The sequence below is a fragment of the Triticum urartu genome, chromosome 3A (genome assembly GCF_056163025.1).
Source record: "Triticum urartu cultivar PI428250 chromosome 3A, HENAU_Tu73, whole genome shotgun sequence".
NCBI lineage: Eukaryota > Viridiplantae > Streptophyta > Magnoliopsida > Poales > Poaceae > Triticum > Triticum urartu.
Genome location: NC_141875.1, coordinates 394,817,611 through 394,825,617, shown reverse-complemented (window position 1 = coordinate 394,825,617; position 8,007 = coordinate 394,817,611).

The window sequence follows — 8,007 nt, the reverse complement described above, 5'->3', positions numbered from 1 at the left end:
CAATAAAAATGCCCCTAAAATAAAAGTTCTCGGAATGCCCTAAAAATTTAATACGATTTTTTCTGAATATTTGAGAATTTTTAGTGCAAATAACATTAGAGGGAGGTGCACGAGGTGGGCACAACCCACCTGGGCGCGCCAGCACCCCCAGGCGCACCTGGTGGGTTGTGGTCCCCACGTGGGCCCCCTCACTTACCTTTTCATACCACATCATCACTTACCTCCAGAAAAAAATCCCCATTGCTCTCTCTCCCGTGTTGTTGCTCATTTTGCTGCCATTTCCGATCTCTTTGCTCGAAGCTCCATTTCCGAAACTGTTTCGGGGGATTGTTGCTTGGTATGTGACTCCACCATTTGTCCAATTAGTTTTTGTTATAATGGTTTATACTTTGAATAAATAACTACTGTTGGTACTACTGTAGATGTGCTTGCATGTTCAATTCTTAGTGTTCTAAGTAGTTTGAATGCTTGCTATGGCTTCTATGTATCCCTATGAGTAGTTTCTATCAATTTTGTGAAGTTTTGTTGGAAAAAAATTGTGAACTAAAAATTCAGATTTTTGTTCATAGGGAAAATTGTACACGGACATGAATATCTTCAGGAAGTTTGGCTCAAAGAAGAACTCCTAGGGTGTTATTGGGGAGTCTTCTGGCAATGATCTCCACCCTCGGAGGTTGGCGGAGGTATGGCCGTGTGAATGGACGCACATCCCGTTCCTGCAAGAAGCTAGAATTCATGAGGAGTTCATGCAATTCATTGCCAATGCCGGTCTCACCGACTTCATCGCAGATGAGTGTGACCAGCACCAAATCCTCACAAACATCTTTGTTCAAAGCTTTACTTTCTCGCCTAGAAATAATCCTCGTGAAGTGAGCTTTGATTTATATGCTGAAAACCACCAGATGTCGCTTACTGAATTTTGTGACATATGCATGATCCCGTCTGATGGGAGCTTGGCTAAGCCAAGGCCGGCCGAGTTTGAGGATTTTTGTCGCACTTTGACAGTGGCTGATGAGACAAGAGTGTCGGCCATCACTGTCGGTGGCTTACATTTTCCTGTTGTTCGTTACTTTGCACTTTTTATTACCAAATGCTTGCTTGCTAGGGAGAAGGTGGGTGCACTTAGTTCACCCGGCCTTGCTGTTTTACATCGTGCAATAGAGGGCGACAACACTTATAGCTTGGGAGCTATTGTGGCTCGTCGCCTCCACATTAATAAATCTCAACGGAAAATACATGGTGGGATTTTTGCTACTCGTTTGGTGGCTCACTTTGAGGTTGAGATACACCCTCATGATTTCCCTCTTACCACAGTTTACCTAGACCGTCCAGCCATGGATCACCATCACTTTCTTGCACATGATCATCCTGATATTGCCATTCCTTATGACTTGGTCTATAGCGTTGACACTCGTGATCTTATCCCCTTGCCTGCACCTGCTCTGTTTGATTCTGTTGCCAGGGGCGGATATCGGATTATGCCTGCAGACATCCTCGCCTACTGGAATGCTCAGGCTGCTGCTAAGGTTGCACAGGCACCTCCACAGTGGGATCAGTGGATGCCGCTCCTTAGTACCCCGATTACTACCCTCCAGGCTACTGATTCATTACCAAGTTAGGCCAAAAGCCTAAGCTTGGAGCAGTACGTGTCTCTCACGACATTATATTCATGCTGACATATCATTCTATTTGTCGGTGTTCACACTTTTTCATTGTATCATCCATGCTTAGATTTATTTTCTTGCTTTCTTCTTGTGTGTTTGTTTAACTTTAGAAAAAACCAAAAAAATTAGTTGTAGCTAATTTACTTTCTATGCATTCTTAGTAGTAGTACTAAAAAGAAACCCCAAAAAGATTTCCTTGTTCTTCTTTTGCTTGTTGGGAGCTTTCCCGTGTAAATAGTTTTTCTCGTTTTTGTTTTTTCCCTTTTACTTCCCTGCTAAAGAAAACGAAAAACTCTAAAAATATTTCAGTGTGTTTCTTTGAAATTCTTTTATTTTATTCGAGTTGTACCAAGGAGAAGACCACGATGAAAATGTTGAGTGGCTCTCATATGAATAATTGTTGAAGTAATAAAGAGCCCATTTTACCTTGTCTTCTCCTATTGAATAAAATGTTTGCAGATTCCAGCTTAGTCCATGGCACTCTTGCACTATTATTATTTTCATATCATTCGGTCGTGCAAGTGAAAGGCAATAATGACGACATTCGATGAACTCGCCGTGGCAAAGAGAAACTGGTATGAACTCGATCTGTCATGTCTACGTAAATATGTTTAACCTAGTGCCCATGATTCAGCCCATAATGATGAAACATGTTTGCAATGACAATTAAAGATTATAGTTTCTCATGCCATGCATAAGTAGCTGGGAGTTAATAATGATTTATCTTGGATATCGACATATCGTTAAAATGATTGTGATGTAGTATGATGATATGGTATCCTCCTCTGAATGTTCGAGTGGCTTGACTTGGTACATGTGCATGCATGTAGTTGAATCAAAACCAACATAGCCTCTATATTTTTTATGTTCATGGTGTTCATATCCTACTCATGCTAGTGTCCAATGTTACTTACGCATAATGCATGGTTATGATCGTTGTTGCTCTCTAGCTGGCCGCTTCTCAATCTTAATTGCTAGCCTTCGCCTGTACTAAGTGGGGATTCTACTTGTACATCAAAAACCTTGAACCCAAAGTTATTCCAGATGAGTCCACCATACCTACCTATATACGGTATTACCCTGCCGTCCTAAGTAAATTTGCATGTGCCACCTCTAAAAACTTCTAAAAATTGTCCGTTTTGTGTGCCTGGATCGCTCATGGAACGACAGGAGGTGGTCAATAACTTCCGTGCTAAGCAGGTTAGTCTCAGGTCGAGTGTTTATTCACTCGCCATCGCATGAGAAAATGGGCGGTAATAGGGATGCCCAGTCCCAAACTACAAAATACAAAAAGAGTTGATCTCTTAAATAATCAAACAAAAACTCCCAATGGAGTCAAAACCTTTACTTTTACCGCTTGGGAACCGCCACTAGCATGCTTAGCATGGAAGATGTTGATAACTGATGGTTGTGAAGTGAATAATAAGGGTGCATGTCTCAAAATATCATCTATCTCTATTTTAAAAATTGAGCTCTGACACCTCTACAAATCACTGCTTACCTCTGCGAAGGGACTTTCTATTTACTTTTATGTTATGTCATCACCTTCTAAAAAACAAGCACCGGAAACTAAGTAGAGTACATCTGTCATGATTTTTGCATTGTGTGTAGCTAATGTTGGGTGCATCATGGATGGATCCTTTCTATCATCAATTACAATGTTTAGTCACTGCTTGAACTTTGGAGGTGCTCTGCATTTATGTTTTGCAGTCTTAGAAAGGGCTAGCGAGATACCATTATTGTCATATTATATCATGGTTGTTTTGACAATGTGTTGCCATTTGAGATATCTTATTATTGCTCGCTAGCTGATTATGTCATTAATATGAGTCATTATAATCTTTAAGAGTTATTATCGACATAGTTAGTTATAATGCTGGCTGAAAACCTAGGTATTGTTTAAGCTTATTTATGAAAACAAGAGCAAAAGAGTTCGTAAAAGATTTTCTTTCTCACTTTCAGTTTATCAAATGAATTGCTTGAGGACAAGCAAAGAAGCTTGGGGGAGTTGATACGTCTCCAACGTATCTACTTTTTATCACGCTTTTCCTCTTGTGTTGGACTCTAATTTGCATGATTTGAATGAAACTAACCCCGGACTGACGCTGTTTTCAGCAGAACTACCATGGTATTGTTTTTGTGCAGAAATAAAAGTTCTCGGAATGGAACGAAACTTTGCGAGGATTTTTTATACCAATAATAAGAAGTTATGGAGCCAAGACCCACCGGAGAAGGGCCCCTAGGTGGGCATAACCCACCAGGGCACACCCCCTCTCCTGGCGCGCCCAGGTGGGTTGTACCCACCTGGTGGCCTCGCTGACAACCCCCCTAATACTATAAATTCACATTATTCTAGAAAAAAATCAGGGAGACAGAATTATCGTGATCCACCAGACGGAGCCGCCGCCAGGCCCTGTTCTTCCTTGGAAGAGCAGACCTAGAGTCCGTTAGGGGCTCCGGAGAGGGGGGGTCTTCGTTCTTCGTCATCACCAACCCTTCTCCGTCGCCAATTCCATGTTGCCCCCCACCGGGAGTGAGTAATTCCTTCATAGGCTCGCTGGTCGGTGAGGAGTTGGATGAGATTCATCATGTAATCAGGTTAGTTTTGTTAGGGCTTGATCCCTAGTATCCACTATGTTCTTAGATTGATGTTGCTATTACTTTGCCATGCTTAATGCTTGTCACTTTGGGCCCGGGTGCCATGATTTCAGATCTGAACCGTTTATGAATTCATCATTATATCCATGTTTTAGATCTGATCTTGCAAGTTATAGTCACTTACTACATGTTATGATCCGGCAACCCGGGAGTGACAACAACCGGGCCCACTCCTGATGATGACCGTAGTTTGAGGAGTTCATGTATTCACTATGTGTTGATGCTTTGTTCCGGTTCTCTGTTAAAAGGAGGCCTTAATATCCCTTAGTATCCAATATGGACCCCGCTACCACGGGAGGGTAGGACAAAAGATGTCATGCAAGTTCTTTTAATAAAGCACGTATGACTATTTACGGAATACATGCCTACATTATATCGATGAACTGTAGCTAGTGCCATATTGCCCTAGGTTATAACTATCTCATGATGAATATCATCCAACAAGTCACCTATCTAATGCCTACGAACTTTTCCATATTGTTTCTGCTAAGTTACTCCTACTATCATCACTATTACACTTGTTACAAAATTATTGCTATCACTATTACTGTTACTGTTGTTGTTGTCACTACTATCAAAACTATCAAACTACTTTGCTACTGATCACTTTGCTGCAGATAATTAACCTCCAGGTGTGGTTGAATTGACAACTCATCTGCTAATACCTTCAAATATTCTTTGGCTCCCCTTGTGTCGAATCTATAAATTTGGGTTGAATACTCTACCCTCGAAAACTGTTGTGATCCCCTATACTTGTGGGTTATCAGGTTGTTTCTTCGGAAAGTGTATTGTATGCTCATTACCATTAACATGAAAGATGACATTACCTTTGTTGCAATCAATTAACAGCCTCTGCAGTATTCAAAAAGGGTCTGCCAAGGATGATCGACATACTGTCGTCCTCGGGAATATCAAGAATAAAAAGTCCGTTAAGATAGTAATGTTTGCAACCACAACAGTCACATCCTCACAAATACCGATGGGTATAGCAATTTATTTATCAGCCATTTGCAAAGAGATTTCAGTAGGTGTCAACTTATTCAATTCAAGTCTACGATACAAATAGAAAGGCATAACACTAACACCAGCTCCAAGATCACATAAGGCAGTTTTAACATAGTTTCTTTTAATGGAGCACGGTATAGTTGGTTCTCCGGGATGTAACATCCCAAATTTTCAATTTGGAGTGTTATACATTAGATCATCTTGCATATCATATTTTTATTTGCTTCTGGATTGATCCTAGAAATTCTACGCAACTCAAGGACCCTCGGAGAGAGTTGGGGATTTCATGATTTTCATATTTGAGTTTTCTCAAATTTTGAAAACAGGATCATTTGATTTTATTTATTTTATCTTCAATTATTTCTATTACAAAAATATGAGAGAGGGAATAAAATGACTTTCCCAAAATAAAGAAATATTGAGGATTTAATAATAAAATCAAATAAGATTTTATTTTGGAGTTATTTGCTATTTTATTTGAATTTAGGAAAAATGTGTGTTTTTCAAAGTTGCATTTAGGCCCCAAATAAATGTTCATCCTGTTCGGCTTGATTTTAGAAGCCGGGGAAAATTTATTTCGGGATTTTTGGATTCCGTTTAGTATTTTCTTTATTTGTTTTCCTGCGCGTAATTTTTTTTTAAAAACGCAACCGACTTAGAGCCGGTTTCGGCCCGGACTCTTCCGACCGGGCCTTTATATAGCGCCGACCCCGATCCTGTTAACCCAAGCCGCCGCCCTGCACCGAAACCCTAACCCTAAGCCGCCGCCGCTGCCGCGCGCCACCGCCCCGCCGCCCGACGCCGCACGCCGCACCGCACCACCACCTTGCGCCGCCCCACGCCTCGCCTGGCTGCCGCCAGAGCCCCGCCGCCGCCGCCGCCACCGGTTTTTCCTAGAAAACCGTTCGGTTTTCGCCGGTTTTTGATCGGTTTTTTAGATCTGTTTTTTAGATAGATCGGTTTTTTCGGTTTAGTTTATTTAGCGAGCGTTCGCTCGTTCGTTCGTTTTAACGGACGCGTTCATCGTTTAGATCCAGATAACGAACGTTCATTCATTAATCTGTTCGTCGTTTTTCTTTTTCTCGGATTTCCAGCGATTATTTATGATCGCGATTCCAGATCCGATTTTCGTTCTAGTATAAATTTTCGCTCGTTTATCGGAATCAGGCGATTCAAGCGCCTGGAGTTTCGTCTCGAAACCCTCTTTCCGTTTAAACAACTCAAACAAGTTTTTGCCTCTATAAAATTTGACTTAGATCCAGATTAGTAAACGAAGCTTGTGTCTTTCGCCGTTTGACTTTCGTTGCTTCGTTTGATTTGATTCTTTTTCCAAACCGGAGTTCTTAAGTTGAACTTTCTGGTTATCTCTTATTTGAATTTTACCCTTGCATTAGATGAGTACTTATTGTATGCTTGTTTGTCTGTGATAGAGTACACGGAGTGCGCCGCTTGCTACTTCGAATCGCTAGGTTTCGCGGATCATCAGCAAGGCAAGTAACACTTTGATCATACCTCCTACTATCCAGTTTTTATTGCATTAGATCAATCCTCAAACATTGCATGATTAGGATCTAATTAAATTGTGGGTTGGGAAGTAGATGAGGTAGTACCTATTACCTGTTTTATTATCAAACCCTTGGGAGTTACTGCTACATTGCTTATATTGCCATTCTATGCTTGTAGACGTGGATTGGGTGAGTGTATTCATGACAGATGTGAGATTGTTAAATTAATTGTTTATTTAAGGTGGCAACTTAAACACACATCTGGGTGGATTGAGGCACCTGGGTATTCCAGCGATTGCCTGTTTTTATTTATGGACCGCCACCCAGGCTAAAAGGGATCATGAGATTATTCATGCTAGAAACTTCCGTGTGCAGCCACAAGCTACTATGGGCTCTAGCATAGTTGATTAAGTCGTGCGAACTCTTACAGTGGTAGACTAGCAGATGTAGGGGAAAGTAGGTGTAACGGTCTACCCGATCGTAAGGTGCTAGTGCTTCTGAAAGACTATGTCTCGGTCATCCGTTTCTCAAACACCATGTAGTGCGAGAATCCCAACGGAGGAGATCGAGTCTTGTGGGGAAAAGTGCGCAAACCTCTGCAGAGTGTATAAACTAATCATGGTTAGCCGTGTCCCCGGTTATGGACATCTTGAGTATCTAGTACTTGGATTATCATGTGAATCTCATCATGTTACTCTAATTAATATTGTTGGGGTATATATATATATATATGATGCTTAATTGGGATTGAGAGGGTGTCTACACTCTCAATGTTTAACAACTACCATGATAGTTAAATAAAAATTATTCCTTTTCAGTAGGGAAAAATTGGCTTTACGCAAAACTGTAACCATAGAGCTTTCCACCAGCCAAATATGCATGTAGTATAGCCTTATTCTTTCATTACTCTCTAGGTGTTACTTTGCCAGCATATTCCATGTGCTGACCCGTTTCGGGCTGCAACGTTCATGTTGCAGACTTTTCAGACGATGAGTAAGGTGCTTTTAGGTCGTGGTTCTATACCCAGTGATGCCGTTGGACTTGATGAACTCACTTATCTTCCAAGCCTTCCGCTGTTATCGTTATTAGATGGCCTTAAGCCATATTTATTGTAATAAGTTCTCTTTTGAGACATTCGATGTACTAAGTGTGTGATTGCTACTCTGTTATAAATC